General features: G+C 43.2%; 1 protein-coding gene across 15 annotated transcripts in view; it reads left to right on the top strand.

Moving 5' to 3' along the window:
* The first annotated feature begins 241 nt into the window (after positions 1–241).
* The window catches only part of LOC139533645 (protein PHTF2-like), a 148,374-nt gene continuing 127,045 nt past the window's right edge, over positions 242–21,570 (top strand). For 8 of the 15 annotated variants that reach the window (XR_011666835.1, XR_011666834.1, XR_011666833.1 and 5 more), the window contains exon 1: positions 244–405. The gene's annotated coding sequence lies outside the window, so the exon portion shown is untranslated. Of the gene's footprint in view, positions 406–21,570 lie in introns of all 15 variants that reach the window. The other 7 variants (XM_071331871.1, XM_071331865.1, XM_071331869.1 and 4 more) reach the window with 3 other exon arrangements.

Genomic DNA, 21,570 nt, shown 5'->3' with positions numbered 1-21,570 from the left:
ATTTTGTATTTATATTTTGAGGTGTGTATTCTTTGTAATTTATGTAATTTAGAGCTCATCTGTAAAAGAGACCTTGGTCTTGGTATGACTCCCTGATAAAATAAAGGTTAAATAAATCAGATAAATGACATGGTGTTTGTTCTACAAGGAGTGGAATGTTAGCTAAAAAGACTGACAACCAGGTAACTATAACTCACCATAAACTAAGTTGCGCACATATACCGTTCACGTCGGCTAGATGCTTGACAAGCTGGATGTATTTATACAGTAAACGGATTGGAGGTCAGGGAGAGAAAGGGAAAGAGATCACTTCAAAATCAGCGAAACTGTGAATCAAAGACTATCATATAGATAACGTCCTAATATTCATAAAATCACCGGTCTGCAGCAACCGGGGTCAACGAGGTAAGAAACGAGACGTGCATTATTTTCATTTGATTGCATTTCACCAGCCAGCTATTTTGAGGCATCAATGCTAAACGTGAGCTAGCGGATTTGAGCATTGTTTGAAAACACTAAATCATCCAGCTAGCTAGCTAATTATTGTATCGTTTAACAGATTACAAAAGTATGTAACGTTATCTAACGATTTACAAACGCATGCCAGGATCCGTAACGTTTAGAATGTTGAGCCCCAAGAGTGGAGACTGGAGAGAAAGAGTTTGAGTGAGAGAATTGACACAGATTTAGCAAGTATGTTAGTAACACACGTTTAGTTAACCAGACAGCCCTATGGATGTCTCGCCTCAATGAACATCTGGCTGCATCGGAGATTGGGCCCAGCTGAGATCAGATGTTGACCCCTTACAGGGCCTTCAATATGCATGACTGTCTCCCCTCCTCCACCGTCCGACCCCCACTACACAGCTCAATACAGCCAGCTAGTCTACAATCCCACTGCAGTAATGCCCATGGCATGATACACACACAGCTAGCTAATAATACAGTAATAGAATTGTGTTACTAAGACGTTTATCATCACTTCATCTAGTTTGCTCTGTGCCTTATCAAGTATTGGGGACAAGGTCACTGACCAGATCACACGTTATTTGGATAGTTCGGATAGTCCATCTGTAGATAAGCAACTGTTTGCAAGGTTAGGTTTAGAATATGGGTTAGGTTTAGGATAAGGGTTAAGTTCAGGGTTAGGATAAGGATTAAGGTTAGGGTTAGGTTTAGAATAAGGGTTGGGGCTAGGTTTAGGATAAGGGTTAAGTTCAGGGTTAGGTTAAGGTTAGGGTTGGTAGATAGTTAGTTTAAATGTTACTGATAGTCCATAGAGCATATACAGATGGACTATCCAAAGAAAGGGTTACCAAAGACCAATTAGTGGGGAAAATATCCTAATTGGTTTGCCTGTGTGAACGCAGCCATATAGATCCAGTCAATCAAGTGGAAGGAGCTAGTTGAGGAACAGGATGTGCCACTGGCTATTTGCATAGCTAATACCAACTCTTTATCATGTTGACAAATGCAGATCTGTAGTAGAGACAAATCACCACAGACACTGTAGACTAACAATAGACATTCTGTGTACATCACATGTACATCCACACTGGGGGATCCTTGTTAGGTGATGATGACTAACGTTATAGTGATGTATTTGGGGCAGCCTGCTCCCAGATCTGTTGTCTCCTCCTATAGCCTGGTCCCAGATCTGTTGTCTCCTCCTATAGCCTGGTCCCAGATCTGTTGTCTCCTCCTATAGCCTGGTCCCAGATCTGTTGTCTCCTCCTATAGCCTGGTCCCAGATCTGTTGTCTCCTCCTATAGCCTGGTCCCAGATCTATTGTCTCCTTCTATAGCCTGGTCCCAGATCTGTTGTCTCCTTCTATAGTCTGGTCCCAGATCTGTTGTCTCCTTCTATAGCCTGGTCCCAGATCTGTTTGTGCCTTTGTCCACTTCATTGTTCATGTTTGGCTTAAATGAGTGACAATGAGCACATTTTTAAGATAGTTCAACTTGAAATGTAATGCAGTCTTCAATGTCATCTGTTATTCATTAAAAAGGACCCAGTAACTTTTTTTCATATTATTTTGGGTGTAGGCTAGTGAGTCTATCTAGCTGCTCATAACTATATAATAATATATACCATGTGGAGGAGGCCTGATGTGGAGGAGGCCTGATGTGGAGGAGGCCTGATGTGGAGGAGGCCTAATGTGGAGGAGGCCTAATGTGGAGGAGGCCTAATGTGGAGGAGGCCTAATGTGGAGGAGGCCTAATGTGGAGGAGGCCTAATGTGCAAGGAGGCCTAATGTGCAAGGAGGCCTAATGTGCAAGGAGGCCTAATGTGCAAGGAGGCCTAATGTGCAAGGAGGCCTAATGTGCAAGGAGGCCTAATGTGCAAGGAGGCCTAATGTGCAAGGAGGCCTAATGTGCAAGGAGGCCTAATGTGCAAGGAGGCCTAATGTGCAAGGAGGCCTAATGTGCAAGGAGGCCTAATGTGCAAGGAGGCCTAATGTGCAAGGAGGCCTAATGTGCAAGGAGGCCTAATGTGCAAGGAGGCCTAATGTGCAAGGAGGCCTAATGTGCAAGGAGGCCTAATGTGCAAGGAGGCCTGATGTGCAGGAGGCAATGGAGGCCTGATGTGCAAGGAGGCCTGATGTGCAGGAGGCCTGATGTGCAGGAGGCCTGATGTGGAGGATGCTTTTATCTAAAGTGACTTACAGTTGTACGTGCATACATTTGACATATTGGTGGTCCTGGGAATCGAACCCACTACCCTGGCGTTACAAGCGCCATGCTATTCTCTGTGAGTGACTACACTTCAGTTAATTGATTGAATGTAGAGAATGTAGGGCCTGTCTAGTATCTTCAGCCTCATGCCAGACCTCTCCCTTCAGTCCTTTGTGCTTCTTCTCTCAACCGTGTCTGTCTCTGTTCCTACATGATAAGGGGTTTTCATATGATGGCACTAGCTTCCTGTAACCTCCTTCCGTGTGTGTGTGTGTGTGTGTGTGTGTGTGTGTGTGTGTGTGTGTGTGTGTGTGTGTGTGTGTGTGTGTGTGTGTGTGTGTGTGTGTGTGTGTGTGTGTGTGTGTGTGTGTGTGTGTGTGTGTGTGTGTGTGTCACGATAAGGGCTCCCCCTCTGATGTGTACATTGTACGTACAGTGTCTCTACAACGTTTCCTCTACACTGTGTTCTCTAGGTCTACAGACCTCTCTGCCCAGTGTACCAGTGTCTCCTCTAGGTCTACAGACCTCTCTGCCCAGTGTACCAGTGTCTCCTCTAGGTCTACAGACCTCTCTGCCCAGTGTACCAGTGTCTCCTCTAGGTCTACAGACCTCTCTGCCCAGTGTAGCAGTGTCTCCTCTAGGTCTACAGACCTCTCTGCCCAGTGTACCAGTGTCTCATCTAGGTCTACAGACCTCTCTGCCCAGTGTACCAGTGTCTCCTCTAGGTCTACAGAACTCTCTGCCCAGTGTACCAGTGTCTCCTCTAGGTCTACAGACCTCTCTGCCCAGTGTACCAGTGTCTCCTCTAGGTCTACAGACCTCTCTGCCCAGTGTACCAGTGTCTCCTCTAGGTCTACAGACCTCTCTGCCCAGTGTACCAGTGTCTCCTCTAGGTCTACAGACCTCTCTGCCCAGTGTACCAGTGTCTCCTCTAGGTCTACAGACCTCTCTGCCCAGTGTAGCAGTGTCTCCTCTAGGTCTACAGACCTCTCTGCCCAGTGTAGCAGTGTCTCCTCTAGGTCTACAGACCTCTCTGCCCAGTGTAGCAGTGTCTCCTCTAGGTCTACAGACCTCTCTGCCCAGTGTACCAGTGTCTCCTCTAGGTCTACAGAACTCTCTGCCCAGTGTACCAGTGTCTCCTCTAGGTCTACAGACCTCTCTGCCCAGTGTACCAGTGTCTCCTCTAGGTCTACAGACCTCTCTGCCCAGTGTACCAGTGTCTCCTCTAGGTCTACAGACCTCTCTGCCCAGTGTACCAGTGTCTCCTCTAGGTCTACAGACCTCTCTGCCCAGTGTACCAGTGTCTCCTCTAGGTCTACAGACCTCTCTGCCCAGTGTACCAGTGTCTCCTCTAGGTCTACAGACCTCTCTGCCCAGTGTACCAGTGTCTCCTCTAGGTCTACAGACCTCTCTGCCCAGTGTACCAGTGTCTCCTCTAGGTCTACAGACCTCTCTGCCCAGTGTAGGTCTGTGCTGCTGTAACACCACAGCATCGTTAGGTCACAGTCTCTCTTCTCCCAGAGTGGTGGCCCTAGTCTAAACCACTAATGTACTGGAACCGTCATGGTGTGCGGAGACGGGTGACTTCAGTCACGTCCCTCAGTTCAATGTGTATGACTGTCTGTCTGTCTGATGAAAATCTGTTGGATGAGTGAAGGCTATTCTTAGTGTGACTGACTGTTTTAGCCATGTCTGGCTGGCTGTCTGTCTTCCTGGCTGGATGTCTGGCTGGCTGTCTGGCTTGCTTTCTTTCTTTCTGTCTGTCCAGCTCTCACAGTCAATAGTGTTTGATACGTCTGTCTGTCTTTCAGTAGCTAGAGAAGCCAAGGCACTTGTACTAGACTGTTGACAGTGGTCTACTGTATTCTGGCTAACCCATTGACGGACTCTCAGCAGACTCTATCAATGAGCAGCAAATTGCTGTCTTGTTAGTCTATAATACATCTATTATCCTCCACATTGACCAAACTAAGGCTGTTTGTCATTTTGCTGTAGACCATGTTGTGTGTGTTGTCTTGAAGAGACCAGTAACTATAGAGGGGATGGCTGACAACGTCATGAACGATGTGCGTCGCGTCGAGGGGGCAGAACTCTGTGTTATGATCCTGGACGGTCAGATAGCTAGCAGCAATGACAAGAAGCTGTCATGTAGGGAGTCCTAGGTTACTCGTTTAGTCTCATTGTGTCTTCTTCTTGACACCATGTCTTGTTTTGAGGGGTTTTGACTGACGTCATGTCAATGCTAATAGGGCTAAAATTCGCTAGCTAGCTAACCAACAACTGTAACGACGCATTTAAGAGACAACAAGTGCTCATTGTGCAAATGTATTTATGTTTTCAATAAACAACTGAAGAGGATATATAGTTTCCATGTTGTGAACAGTACTTTGTTCCTCAGCCAACCCCGCTGGTTTTGTTCCACGGTTGAGCTCGTATCGTTGTTGCTCAACAACCCACCCGTCTATGGCCTTGCCATCTTTTCCTCCATTCAGCTTTAGTCACTCGGCCTTAAATCAATAACACAGAGACAGAAATGTTCTTATCAAAATGTAGCCTCTTCATTTGATCTGAATAAACTGGATTCATTTCAGATGGAGCCTAGAGGTTTATACTGTGGCTCTAAACAAGTCGCTTTCCTTTTATTTTTATACATTTGTATTGAAGAGCACATAAAGAACATGTACCACACATACACAACATTACCTGTCTTGAGGGGCGGCGGGCAGCCCGGCGGTTAGAGGGGCGGCGGGCAGCCCGGCGGTTAGAGGGGCGGCGGGCAGCCCGGCGGTTAGAGGGGCGGCGGGCAGCCCGGCGGTTAGAGGGGCGGCGGGCAGCCCGGCGGTTAGAGGGGCGGCGGGCAGCCCGGCGGTTAGAGGGGCGGCGGGCAGATGGGCGGCGGCCAGCCCGGCGGGCAGAGGGGCGGCGGTCAGTCTGGCGGTTAGAGGGGCGGCGGACAGTCCGGCGGTCAGAGGGGCGGCGGGCAGCCCGGCGGTCAGAGGGGCGGCGGTCAGCCCGGCGGTCAGAGGGGCGGCGGACAGCCCGGCGGTCAGAGGGGCGGCGGGCAGCCCGGCGGTCAGAGGGTTGCTAGATCGAGCTGACAAGGTTAAAAATCTGCCGTTCTGCCCCTGAACAAGGCAGTTAACACACTGTTCCCCGGTAGGCCGTCATTGTAAATAAGAATCTGCCCTGGTCCAGGGCAGAAAGCTGACTTTCCTAGTAAAATAAAACAAAGGAGCGGAATTACATTCATGTTAAGCGAACATTTTGTCTGTATAGAGCACATTTTTAAAGAGTCTGAATAAGAATACAATTTGGATAAAGCCACAGAAAAAGAACAGAAACAACAGAATAAGACCGGTCCGATATGTCAGGAACTCTGACCAGACACCTTCATACTGTCTCTGTTGCAAGACTGATGTAATTCTCTCCATGTCAACAAGTTCCCTCTATAGACGTAACCACATATCTTCATTTAACCTTTATTTAACTAGGCCAGTCAGTTAAAAACAAATTCCTATTTACAATGACGGCCTACCCTCCCCTACCCCGGCCAAACCCTCCCCTACCCCGGCCAAACCCTCCCCTACCCCGGCCAAACCCTCCCCTACCCCGGCCAAACCCTCCCCTACCCCGGCCAAACCCTCCCCTACCCCGGCCAAACCCTCCCCTACCCCGGCCAAACCCTCCCCTACCCCGGCCAAACCCTCCCCTACCCCGGCCAAACCCTCCCCTACCCCGGCCAAACCCTCCCCTAACCCGGCCAAACCCTCCCCTACCCCGGCCAAACCCTCCCCTACCCCGGCCAAACCCTCCCCTACCCCGGCCAAACCCTCCCCTAACCCGGCCAAACCCTCCCCTACCCCGGCCAAACCCTCCCCTACCCCGGCCAAACCCTCCCCTACCCCGGCCAAACCCTCCCCTACCCCGGCCAAACCCTCCCCTAACCCGGCCAAACCCTCCCCTACCCCGGCCAAACCCTCCCCTACCCCGGCCAAACCCTCCCCTACCCCGGCCAAACCCTCCCCTACCCCGGCCAAACCCTCCCCTACCCCGGCCAAACCCTCCCCTACCCCGGCCAAACCCTCCCCTACCCCGGCCAAACCCTCCCCTACCCCGGCCAAACCCTCCCCTAACCCGGCCAAACCCTCCCCTACCCCGGCCAAACCCTCCCCTACCCCGGCCAAACCCTCCCCTACCCCGGCCAAACCCTCCCCTACCCCGGCCAAACCCTCCCCTAACCCGGCCAAACCCTCCCCTACCCCGGCCAAACCCTCCCCTACCCCGGCCAAACCCTCCCCTAACCCGGACGACGCCGGGCCAATTGTGCGACACTCAATCAGGGCCAGTTGTGATACAGCCCGGGATCGAACCAGAGTCTGTAGTGACGCCTGTAGCACTGAGATGCAGTGCCTTAGACCACTGCGTCTCTCGGGAGGGTGCATGTTCATTTGAGGGTGAATGTTCATTTGAGGGTGAATGTTCATTTTTCCAGCATTCTGTTACACATTTCCTTGCTTCTGCTAATAGATAATCTATCAATTTAAATGGAGAGGATTGAAGTGTATCCACAGGAACAATACCTAGGAGATGACTTGGGTCTGGTTGAATAATAATACCTAGAGGAGATGACTTGGGTCTGGTTGAATAATAATACCTAGAGGAGATGACTTGGGTCTGGTTGAATAATAATACCTAGGAGGAGATGACTTGGGTCTGGTTGAATAATAATACCTAGAGGAGATGACTTGGGTCTGGTTGAATAATAATACCTAGAGGAGATGACTTGGGTCTGGTTGAATAATAATACCTAGAGGAGATGACTTGGGTCTGGTTGAATAATAATACCTAGAGGAGATGACTTGGGTCTGGTTGAATAATAATACCTAGAGGAGATGACTTGGGTCTGGTTGAATAATAATACCTAGAGGAGATGACTTGGGTCTGGTTGAATAATAATACCTAGAGGAGATGACTTGGGTCTGGTTGAATAATAATACCTAGAGGAGATGACTTGGGTCTAGTTGAATAATAATACCTAGAGGAGATGACTTGGGTCTGGTTGAATAATAATACCTAGAGGAGATGACTTGGGTCTGGTTGAATAATAATACCTAGAGGAGATGACTTGGGTCTAGTTGAATAATAATACCTAGAGGAGATGACTTGGGTCTGGTTGAATAATAATACCTAGGAGGAGATGACTTGGGTCTGGTTGAATAATAATACCTAGAGGAGATGACTTGGGTCTGGTTGAATAATAATATCTAGAGGAGATGACTTGGGTCTGGTTGAATAATAATACCTAGAGGAGATGACTTGGGTCTGGTTGAATAATAATACCTAGAGGAGATGACTTGGGTCTGGTTGAATAATAATACCTAGAGGAGATGACTTGGGTCTGGTTGAATAATAATACCTAGGAGGAGATGACTTGGGTCTGGTTGAATAATAATACCTAGAGGAGATGACTTGGGTCTGGTTGAATAATAATACCTAGAGGAGATGACTTGGGTCTGGTTGAATAATAATACCTAGAGGAGATGACTTGGGTCTGGTTGAATAATAATACCTAGAGGAGATGACTTGGGTCTGGTTGAATAATAATACCTAGAGGAGATGACTTGGGTCTGGTTGAATAATAATACCTAGAGGAGATGACTTGGGTCTGGTTGAATAATAATACCTAGAGGAGATGACTTGGGTCTGGTTGAATAATAATACCTAGAGGAGATGACTTGGGTCTGGTTGAATAATAATACCTAGAGGAGATGACTTGGGTCTGGTTGAATAATAATACCTAGAGGAGATGACTTGGGTCTGGTTGAATAATAATACCTAGAGGAGATGACTTGGGTCTGGTTGAATAATAATACCTAGAGGAGATGACTTGGGTCTGGTTGAATAATAATACCTAGAGGAGATGACTTGGGTCTGGTTGAATAATAATACCTAGAGGAGATGACTTGGGTCTAGTTGAATAATAATACCTAGAGGAGATGACTTGGGTCTGGTTGAATAATAATACCTAGGAGGAGATGACTTGGGTCTGGTTGAATAATAATACCTAGAGGAGATGACTTGGGTCTGGTTGAATAATAATACCTGGAGGAGATGACTTGGGTCTGGTTGAATAATAATACCTAGAGGAGATGACTTGGGTCTGGTTGAATAATAATACCTAGAGGAGATGACTTGGGTCTGGTTGAATAATAATACCTAGAGGAGATGACTTGGGTCTGGTTGAATAATAATACCTAGAGGAGATGACTTGGGTCTGGTTGAATAATAATACCTAGAGGAGATGACTTGGGTCTGGTTGAATAATAATACCTAGAGGAGATGACTTGGGTCTGGTTGAATAATAATACCTAGAGGAGATGACTTGGGTCTGGTTGAATAATAATACCTAGAGGAGATGACTTGGGTCTGGTTGAATAATAATACCTAGAGGAGATGACTTGGGTCTGGTTGAATAATAATACCTAGGAGATGACTTGGGTCTGGTTGAATAATAATACCTAGAGGAGATGACTTGGGTCTGGTTGAATAATAATACCTAGAGGAGATGACTTGGGTCTGGTTGAATAATAATACCTAGAGGAGATGACTTGGGTCTGGTTGAATAATAATACCTAGAGGAGATGACTTGGGTCTGGTTGAATAATAATACCTAGGAGGAGATGACTTGGGTCTGGTTGAATAATAATACCTAGAGGAGATGACTTGGGTCTGGTTGAATAATAATACCTAGAGGAGATGACTTGGGTCTGGTTGAATAATAATACCTAGAGGAGATGACTTGGGTCTGGTTGAATAATAATACCTAGAGGAGATGACTTGGGTCTAGTTGAATAATAATACCTAGAGGAGATGACTTGGGTCTGGTTGAATAATAATACCTAGAGGAGATGACTTGGGTCTGGTTGAATAATAATACCTAGAGGAGATTACTTGGGTCTGGTTGAATAATAATACCTAGAGGAGATGACTTGGGTCTAGTTGAATAATAATACCTAGAGGAGATGACTTGGGTCTGGTTGAATAATAATACCTAGGAGATGACTTGGGTCTGGTTGAATAATAATACCTAGAGGAGATGACTTGGGTCTGGTTGAATAATAATACCTAGGAGGAGATGACTTGGGTCTGGTTGAATAATAATACCTAGGAGATGACTTGGGTCTGGTTGAATAATAATACCTAGAGGAGATGACTTGGGTCTGGTTGAATAATAATACCTAGAGGAGATGACTTGGGTCTGGTTGAATAATAATACCTAGAGGAGATGACTTGGGTCTGGTTGAATAATAATACCTAGAGGAGATGACTTGGGTCTGGTTGAATAATAATACCTAGAGGAGATGACTTGGGTCTGGTTGAATAATAATACCTAGAGGAGATGACTTGGGTCTGGTTGAATAATAATACCTAGAGGAGATGACTTGGGTCTGGTTGAATAATAATACCTAGAGGAGATGACTTGGGTCTGGTTGAATAATAATACCTAGAGGAGATGACTTGGGTCTGGTTGAATAATAATACCTAGGAGGAGATGACTTGGGTCTGGTTGAATAATAATACCTAGAGGAGATGACTTGGGTCTGGTTGAATAATAATACCTAGAGGAGATGACTTGGGTCTGGTTGAATAATAATACCTAGAGGAGATGACTTGGGTCTGGTTGAATAATAATACCTAGGAGGAGATGACTTGGGTCTGGTTGAATAATAATACCTAGAGGAGATGACTTGGGTCTGGTTGAATAATAATACCTAGAGGAGATGACTTGGGTCTGGTTGAATAATAATACCTAGGAGGAGATGACTTGGGTCTGGTTGAATAATAATACCTAGAGGAGATGACTTGGGTCTGGTTGAATAATAATACCTAGGAGGAGATGACTTGGGTCTGGTTGAATAATAATACCTAGAGGAGATGACTTGGGTCTGGTTGAATAACAATACCTAGAGGAGATGACTTGGGTCTGGTTGAATAATAATACCTAGGAGGAGATGACTTGGGTCTGGTTGAATAATAATACCTAGAGGAGATGACTTGGGTCTGGTTGAATAATAATACCTAGAGGAGATGACTTGGGTCTGGTTGAATAATAATACCTAGAGGAGATGACTTGGGTCTGGTTGAATAATAATACCTAGAGGAGATGACTTGGGTCTGGTTGAATAATAATACCTAGGAGGAGATGACTTGGGTCTGGTTGAATAATAATACCTAGAGGAGATGACTTGGGTCTGGTTGAATAATAATACCTAGGAGGAGATGACTTGGGTCTGGTTGAATAATAATACCTAGAGGAGATGACTTGGGTCTGGTTGAATAACAATACCTAGAGGAGATGACTTGGGTCTGGTTGAATAATAATACCTAGGAGGAGATGACTTGGGTCTGGTTGAATAATAATACCTAGAGGAGATGACTTGGGTCTGGTTGAATAATAATACCTAGGAGGAGATGACTTGGGTCTGGTTGAATAATAATACCTAGGAGGAGATGACTTGGGTCTGGTTGAATAATAATACCTAGAGGAGATGACTTGGGTCTGGTTGAATAATAATACCTAGGAGATGACTTGGGTCTGGTTGAATAATAATACCTAGAGGAGATGACTTGGGTCTGGTTGAATAATAATACCTAGGAGGAGATGACTTGGGTCTGGTTGAATAATAATACCTAGAGGAGATGACTTGGGTCTGGTTGAATAATAATACCTAGGAGATGACTTGGGTCTGGTTGAATAATAATACCTAGAGGAGATGACTTGGGTCTGGTTGAATAATAATACCTAGAGGAGATGACTTGGGTCTGGTTGAATAATAATACCTAGAGGAGATGACTTGGGTCTGGTTGAATAATAATACCTAGGAGGAGATGACTTGGGTCTGGTTGAATAATAATACCTAGAGGAGATGACTTGGGTCTGGTTGAATAATAATACCTAGAGGAGATGACTTGGGTCTGGTTGAATAATAATACCTAGAGGAGATGACTTGGGTCTGGTTGAATAATAATACCTAGAGGAGATGACTTGGGTCTGGTTGAATAATAATACCTAGAGGAGATGACTTGGGTCTGGTTGAATAATAATACCTAGGAGGAGATGACTTGGGTCTGGTTGAATAATAATACCTAGAGGAGATGACTTGGGTCTGGTTGAATAATAATACCTAGAGGAGATGACTTGGGTCTGGTTGAATAATAATACCTAGAGGAGATGACTTGGGTCTGGTTGAATAATAATACCTAGAGGAGATGACTTGGGTCTGGTTGAATAATAATACCTAGAGGAGATGACTTGGGTCTGGTTGAATAATAATACCTAGAGGAGATGACTTGGGTCTGGTTGAATAATAATACCTAGGAGGAGATGACTTGGGTCTGGTTGAATAATAATACCTAGAGGAGATGACTTGGGTCTGGTTGAATAATAATACCTAGGAGGAGATGACTTGGGTCTGGTTGAATAATAATACCTAGAGGAGATGACTTGGGTCTGGTTGAATAATAATACCTAGGAGGAGATGACTTGGGTCTGGTTGAATAATAATACCTAGGAGGAGATGACTTGGGTCTGGTTGAATAATAATACCTAGAGGAGATGACTTGGGTCTGGTTGAATAATAATACCTAGAGGAGATGACTTGGGTCTGGTTGAATAATAATACCTAGAGGAGATGACTTGGGTCTAGTTGAATAATAATACCTAGAGGAGATGACTTGGGTCTGGTTGAATAATAATACCTAGAGGAGATGACTTGGGTCTGGTTGAATAATAATACCTAGAGGAGATGACTTGGGTCTGGTTGAATAATAATACCTAGAGGAGATGACTTGGGTCTGGTTGAATAATAATACCTAGAGGAGATGACTTGGGTCTGGTTGAATAATAATACCTAGAGGAGATTACTTGGGCCTGGTTGAATAATAATACCTAGAGGAGATGACTTGGGTCTGGTTGAATAATAATACCTAGAGGAGATGACTTGGGTCTGGTTGAATAATAATACCTAGAGGAGATGACTTGGGTCTGGTTGAATAATAATACCTAGAGGAGATGACTTGGGTCTGGTTGAATAATAATACCTAGAGGAGATGACTTGGGTCTGGTTGAATAATAATACCTAGAGGAGATGACTTGGGTCTGGTTGAATAATAATACCTAGAGGAGATGACTTGGGTCTGGTTGAATAATAATACCTAGAGGAGATGACTTGGGTCTGGTTGAATAATAATACCTAGGAGATGACTTGGGTCTGGTTGAATAATAATACCTAGAGGAGATGACTTGGGTCTGGTTGAATAATAATACCTAGAGGAGATTACTTGGGCCTGGTTGAATAATAATACCTAGAGGAGATGACTTGGGTCTGGTTGAATAATAATACCTAGAGGAGATGACTTGGGTCTGGTTGAATAATAATACCTAGGAGATGACTTGGGTCTGGTTGAATAATAATACCTAGGAGGAGATGACTTGGGTCTGGTTGAATAATAATACCTAGAGGAGATGACTTGGGTCTGGTTGAATAATAATACCTAGAGGAGATGACTTGGGTCTGGTTGAATAATAATACCTAGAGGAGATGACTTGGGTCTGGTTGAATAATAATACCTAGAGGAGATGACTTGGGTCTGGTTGAATAATAATACCTAGAGGAGATGACTTGGGTCTGGTTGAATAATAATACCTAGAGGAGATGACTTGGGTCTGGTTGAATAATAATACCTAGAGGAGATGACTTGGGTCTGGTTGAATAATAATACCTAGAGGAGATGACTTGGGTCTGGTTGAATAATAATACCTAGAGGAGATGACTTGGGTCTGGTTGAATAATAATACCTAGAGGAGATGACTTGGGTCTGGTTGAATAATAATACCTAGAGGAGATGACTTGGGTCTGGTTGAATAATAATACCTAGAGGAGATGACTTGGGTCTGGTTGAATAATAATACCTAGGAGATGACTTGGGTCTAGTTGAATAATAATACCTAGAGGAGATGACTTGGGTCTGGTTGAATAATAATACCTAGGAGGAGATGACTTGGGTCTGGTTGAATAATAATACCTAGAGGAGATGACTTGGGTCTGGTTGAATAATAATACCTAGAGGAGATGACTTGGGTCTGGTTGAATAATAATACCTAGAGGAGATGACTTGGGTCTGGTTGAATAATAATACCTAGAGGAGATGACTTGGGTCTGGTTGAATAATAATACCTAGGAGGAGATGACTTGGGTCTGGTTGAATAATAATACCTAGAGGAGATGACTTGGGTCTGGTTGAATAATAATACCTAGAGGAGATGACTTGGGTCTGGTTGAATAATAATACCTAGAGGAGATGACTTGGGTCTGGTTGAATAATAATACCTAGAGGAGATGACTTGGGTCTGGTTGAATAATAATACCTAGAGGAGATGACTTGGGTCTGGTTGAATAATAATACCTAGGAGGAGATGACTTGGGTCTGGTTGAATAATAATACCTAGAGGAGATGACTTGGGTCTGGTTGAATAATAATACCTAGAGGAGATGACTTGGGTCTGGTTGAATAATAATACCTAGAGGAGATGACTTGGGTCTGGTTGAATAATAATACCTAGAGGAGATGACTTGGGTCTGGTTGAATAATAATACCTAGAGGAGATGACTTGGGTCTGGTTGAATAATAATACCTAGAGGAGATGACTTGGGTCTGGTTGAATAATAATACCTAGAGGAGATGACTTGGGTCTGGTTGAATAATAATACCTAGAGGAGATGACTTGGGTCTGGTTGAATAATAATACCTAGAGGAGATGACTTGGGTCTGGTTGAATAATAATACCTAGAGGAGATGACTTGGGTCTGGTTGAATAATAATACCTAGGAGGAGATGACTTGGGTCTGGTTGAATAATAATACCTAGAGGAGATGACTTGGGTCTGGTTGAATAATAATACCTAGGAGGAGATGACTTGGGTCTGGTTGAATAATAATACCTAGAGGAGATGACTTGGGTCTGGTTGAATAATAATACCTAGAGGAGATGACTTGGGTCTGGTTGAATAATAATACCTAGAGGAGATTACTTGGGCCTGGTTGAATAATAATATCTAGAGGAGATGACTTGGGTCTGGTTGAATAATAATACCTAGAGGAGATGACTTGGGTCTGGTTGAATAATAATACCTAGAGGAGATGACTTGGGTCTGGTTGAATAATAATACCTAGAGGAGATGACTTGGGTCTGGTTGAATAATAATACCTGGAGGAGATGACTTGGGTCTGGTTGAATAATAATACCTAGGAGGAGATGACTTGGGTCTGGTTGAATAATAATACCTAGGAGGAGATGACTTGGGTCTGGTTGAATAATAATACCTAGAGGAGATGACTTGGGTCTGGTTGAATAATAATACCTAGAGGAGATGACTTGGGTCTGGTTGAATAATAATACCTAGGAGATGACTTGGGTCTGGTTGAATAATAATACCTAGAGGAGATGACTTGGGTCTGGTTGAATAATAATACCTAGGAGGAGATGACTTGGGTCTGGTTGAATAATAATACCTAGGAGGAGATGACTTGGGTCTGGTTGAATAATAATACCTAGAGGAGATGACTTGGGTCTGGTTGAATAATAATACCTAGGAGGAGATGACTTGGGTCTGGTTGAATAATAATACCTAGGAGGAGATGACTTGGGTCTGGTTGAATAATAATACCTAGAGGAGATGACTTGGGTCTGGTTGAGTAATAATACCTAGAGGAGATGACTTGGGTCTGGTTGAATAATAATACCTAGAGGAGATGACTTGGGTCTGGTTGAATAATAATACCTAGGAGGAGATGACTTGGGTCTGGTTGAATAATAATACCTAGAGGAGATGACTTGGGTCTGGTTGAATAATAATACCTAGAGGAGATGACTTGGGTCTGGTTGAATAATAATACCTAGAGGAGATGACTTGGGTCTGGTTGAATAATAATACCTAGAGGAGATGACTTGGGTCTGGTTGAATAATAATACCTAGAGGAGATGACTTGGGTCTGGTTGAATAATAATACCTAGAGGAGATGACTTGGGTCTGGTTGAATAATAATACCTAGAGGAGATGACTTGGGTCTGGTTGAGTAATAATACCTAGAGGAGATGACTTGGGTCTAGTTGAATAATAATACCTAGAGGAGATGACTTGGGTCTGGTTGAATAATAATACCTAGAGGAGATGACTTGGGTCTAGTTGAATAATAATACCTAGAGGAGATGACTTGGGTCTAGTTGAATAATAATACCTAGAGGAGATGACTTGGGTCTGGTTGAATAATAATACCTAGAGGAGATGACTTGGGTCTGGTTGAATAATAATACCTAGAGGAGATGACTTGGGTCTGGTTGAATAATAATACCTAGGAGGAGATGACTTGGGTCTGGTTGAATAATAATACCTAGGAGGAGATGACTTGGGTCTGGTTGAATAATAATATCTAGAGGAGATGACTTGGGTCTGGTTGAATAATAATACCTAGAGGAGATGACTTGGGTCTGGTTGAATAATAATACCTAGGAGGAGATGACTTGGGTCTGGTTGAATAATAATACCTAGAGGAGATGACTTGGGTCTGGTTGAATAATAATACCTAGAGGAGATGACTTGGGTCTGGTTGAATAATAATACCTAGAGGAGATGACTTGGGTCTGGTTGAATAATAATACCTAGAGGAGATGACTTGGGTCTGGTTGAATAATAATACCTAGGAGGAGATGACTTGGGTCTGGTTGAATAATAATACCTAGAGGAGATGACTTGGGTCTGGTTGAATAATAATACCTAGAGGAGATGACTTGGGTCTGGTTGAATAATAATACCTAGAGGAGATGACTTGGGTCTGGTTGAATAATAATACCTAGAGGAGATGACTTGGGTCTGGTTGAATAATAATACCTAGAGGAGATGACTTGGGTCTGGTTGAATAATAATACCTAGAGGAGATGACTTGGGTCTGGTTGAATAATAATACCTAGAGGAGATGACTTGGGTCTGGTTGAATAATAATACCTAGAGGAGATGACTTGGGTCTGGTTGAATAATAATACCTAGAGGAGATGACTTGGGTCTGGTTGAATAATAATACCTAGGAGATGACTTGGGTCTGGTTGAATAATAATACCTAGAGGAGATGACTTGGGTCTGGTTGAATAATAATACCTAGGAGGAGATGACTTGGGTCTGGTTGAATAATAATACCTAGAGGAGATGACTTGGGTCTGGTTGAATAATAATACCTAGGAGGAGATGACTTGGGTCTGGTTGAATAATAATACCTAGAGGAGATGACTTGGGTCTGGTTGAATAATAATACCTAGAGGAGATGACTTGGGTCTGGTTGAATAATAATACCTAGAGGAGATGACTTGGGTCTGGTTGAATAATAATACCTAGAGGAGATGACTTGGGTCTGGTTGAATAATAATACCTAGAGGAGATGACTTGGGTCTGGTTGAATAATAATACCTAGGAGGAGATGACTTGGGCCTGGTTGAATAATAATACCTAGAGGAGATGACTTGGGTCTGGTTGAATAATAATACCTAGGAGGAGATGACTTGGGTCTGGTTGAATAATAATACCTAGAGGAGATGACTTGGGTCTGGTTGAATAATAATACCTAGGAGGAGATGACTTGGGTCTGGTTGAATAATAATACCTAGAGGAGATGACTTGGGTCTGGTTGAATAATAATACCTAGAGGAGATGACTTGGGTCTGGTTGAATAATAATACCTAGAGGAGATGACTTGGGTCTGGTTGAATAATAATACCTAGGAGGAGATGACTTGGGTCTGGTTGAATAATAATACCTAGAGGAGATGACTTGGGTCTGGTTGAATAATAATACCTAGAGGAGATGACTTGGTCTGGTTGAATAATAATACCTAGAGGAGATGACTTGGGTCTGGTTGAATAATAATACCTAGAGGAGATGACTTGGGTCTGGTTGAATAATAATACCTAGGAGATGACTTGGGTCTGGTTGAATAATAATACCTAGAGGAGATGACTTGGGTCTGGTTGAATAATAATACCTAGAGGAGATGACTTGGGTCTGGTTGAATAATAATACCTAGGAGATGACTTGGGTCTGGTTGAATAATAATACCTAGAGGAGATGACTTGGGTCTGGTTGAATAATAATACCTAGAGGAGAGGACTTGGGTCTGGTTGAATAATAATACCTAGAGGAGATGACTTGGGTCTGGTTGAATAATAATACCTAGAGGAGATGACTTGGGTCTGGTTGAATAATAATACCTAGAGGAGATGACTTGGGTCTGGTTGAATAATAATACCTAGAGGAGATGACTTGGGTCTGGTTGAATAATAATACCTAGAGGAGATGACTTGGGTCTGGTTGAATAATAATACCTAGAGGAGATGACTTGGGTCTGGTTGAATAATAATACCTAGAGGAGATGACTTGGGTCTGGTTGAATAATAATACCTAGGAGATGACTTGGGTCTGGTTGAATAATAATACCTAGGAGATGACTTGGGTCTGGTTGAATAATAATACCTAGAGGAGATGACTTGGGTCTGGTTGAATAATAATACCTAGAGGAGATGACTTGGGTCTGGTTGAATAATAATACCTAGGAGGAGATGACTTGGGTCTGGTTGAATAATAATACCTAGAGGAGATGACTTGGGTCTGGTTGAATAATAATACCTAGAGGAGATGACTTGGGTCTGGTTGAATAATAATACCTAGAGGAGATGACTTGGGTCTGGTTGAATAATAATACCTAGAGGAGATGACTTGGGTCTGGTTGAATAATAATACCTGGAGGAGATGACTTGGGTCTGGTTGAATAATAATACCTGGAGGAGATGACTTGGGTCTGGTTGAATAATAATACCTAGAGGAGATGACTTGGGTCTGGTTGAATAATAATACCTAGAGGAGATGACTTGGGTCTGGTTGAATAATAATACCTAGAGGAGATGACTTGGGTCTGGTTGAATAATAATACCTAGAGGAGATGACTTGGGTCTGGTTGAATAATAATACCTAGGAGGAGATGACTTGGGTCTAGTTGAATAATAATACCTAGAGGAGATGACTTGGGTCTGGTTGAATAATAATACCTAGAGGAGATGACTTGGGTCTGGTTGAATAATAATACCTAGGAGGAGATGACTTGGGTCTGGTTGAATAATAATATCTAGAGGAGATGACTTGGGTCTGGTTGAATAATAATACCTAGGAGGAGATGACTTGGGTCTAGTTGAATAATAATACCTAGGAGGAGATGACTTGGGTCTGGTTGAATAATAATACCTAGAGGAGATGACTTGGGTCTGGTTGAATAATAATACCTAGGAGGAGATGACTTGGGTCTGGTTGAATAATAATACCTAGAGGAGATGACTTGGGTCTGGTTGAATAATAATACCTAGAGGAGATGACTTGGGTCTGGTTGAATAATAATACCTAGAGGAGATGACTTGGGTCTGGTTGAATAATAATACCTAGAGGAGATGACTTGGGTCTGGTTGAATAATAATACCTAGAGGAGATGACTTGGGTCTGGTTGAATAATAATACCTAGAGGAGATGACTTGGGTCTGGTTGAATAATAATACCTAGAGGAGATGACTTGGGTCTGGTTGAATAATAATACCTAGAGGAGATGACTTGGGTCTAGTTGAATAATAATACCTAGAGGAGATGACTTGGGTCTGGTTGAATAATAATACCTAGAGGAGATGACTTGGGTCTGGTTGAATAATAATACCTAGAGGAGATGACTTGGGTCTAGTTGAATAATAATACCTAGAGGAGATGACTTGGGTCTGGTTGAATAATAATACCTAGAGGAGATGACTTGGGTCTGGTTGAATAATAATACCTAGGAGGAGATGACTTGGGTCTGGTTGAATAATAATACCTAGGAGATGACTTGGGTCTGGTTGAATAATAATACCTAGGAGGAGATGACTTGGGTCTGGTTGAATAATAATACCTAGAGGAGATGACTTGGGTCTGGTTGAATAATAATACCTAGAGGAGATGACTTGGGTCTGGTTGAATAATAATACCTAGAGGAGATGACTTGGGTCTGGTTGAATAATAATACCTAGGAGATGACTTGGGTCTGGTTGAATAATAATACCTAGAGGAGATGACTTGGGTCTGGTTGAATAATAATACCTAGAGGAGATGACTTGGGTCTGGTTGAATAATAATACCTAGAGGAGATGACTTGGGTCTGGTTGAATAATAATACCTAGAGGAGATGACTTGGGTCTGGTTGAATAATAATACCTAGGAGGAGATGACTTGGGTCTGGTTGAATAATAATACCTAGGAGATGACTTGGGTCTGGTTGAATAATAATACCTAGGAGGAGATGACTTGGGTCTGGTTGAATAATAATACCTAGAGGAGATGACTTGGGTCTGGTTGAATAATAATACCTAGAGGAGATGACTTGGGTCTGGTTGAATAATAATACCTAGAGGAGATGACTTGGGTCTGGTTGAATAATAATACCTAGGAGGAGATGACTTGGGTCTGGTTGAATAATAATACCTAGGAGATGACTTGGGTCTGGTTGAATAATAATACCTAGAGGAGATGACTTGGGTCTGGTTGAATAATAATACCTAGAGGAGATGACTTGGGTCTGGTTGAATAATAATACCTAGAGGAGATGACTTGGGTCTGGTTGAATAATAATACCTAGAGGAGATGACTTGGGTCTGGTTGAATAATAATACCTAGGAGATGACTTGGGTCTGGTTGAATAATAATACCTAGAGGAGATGACTTGGGTCTGGTTGAATAATAATACCTAGAGGAGATGACTTGGGTCTGGTTGAATAATAATACCTAGAGGAGATGACTTGGGTCTGGTTGAATAATAATACCTAGAGGAGATGACTTGGGTCTGGTTGAATAATAATACCTAGAGGAGATGACTTGGGTCTGGTTGAATAATAATACCTAGAGGAGATGACTTGGGTCTGGTTGAATAATAATACCTAGAGGAGATGACTTGGGTCTGGTTGAATAATAATACCTAGGAGGAGATGACTTGGGTCTGGTTGAATAATAATACCTAGGAGATGACTTGGGTCTGGTTGAATAATAATACCTAGAGGAGATGACTTGGGTCTGGTTGAATAATAATACCTAGAGGAGATGACTTGGGTCTGGTTGAATAATAATACCTAGGAGGAGATGACTTGGGTCTGGTTGAATAATAATACCTAGAGGAGATGACTTGGGTCTGGTTGAATAATAATACCTAGAGGAGATGACTTGGGTCTGGTTGAATAATAATACCTAGAGGAGATGACTTGGGTCTGGTTGAATAATAATACCTAGGAGATGACTTGGGTCTGGTTGAATAATAATACCTAGAGGAGATGACTTGGGTCTGGTTGAATAATAATACCTAGAGGAGATGACTTGGGTCTGGTTGAATAATAATACCTAGAGGAGATGACTTGGGTCTGGTTGAATAATAATACCTAGAGGAGATGACTTGGGTCTGGTTGAATAATAATACCTAGAGGAGATGACTTGGGTCTGGTTGAATAATAATACCTAGAGGAGATGACTTGGGTCTAGTTGAATAATAATACCTAGAGGAGATGACTTGGGTCTGGTTGAATAATAATACCTAGAGGAGATGACTTGGGTCTAGTTGAATAATAATACCTAGAGGAGATGACTTGGGTCTGGTTGAATAATAATACCTAGAGGAGATGACTTGGGTCTGGTTGAATAATAATACCTAGAGGAGATGACTTGGGTCTAGTTGAATAATAATACCTAGAGGAGATGACTTGGGTCTGGTTGAATAATAATACCTAGAGGAGATGA

Source organism: Salvelinus alpinus, chromosome 11 (genome assembly GCF_045679555.1).
Source record: "Salvelinus alpinus chromosome 11, SLU_Salpinus.1, whole genome shotgun sequence".
Lineage (NCBI taxonomy): Eukaryota > Metazoa > Chordata > Actinopteri > Salmoniformes > Salmonidae > Salvelinus > Salvelinus alpinus.
Note: the sequence above shows the minus strand (reverse complement) of the source record. Positions and strands in the feature narration are given on the sequence as shown.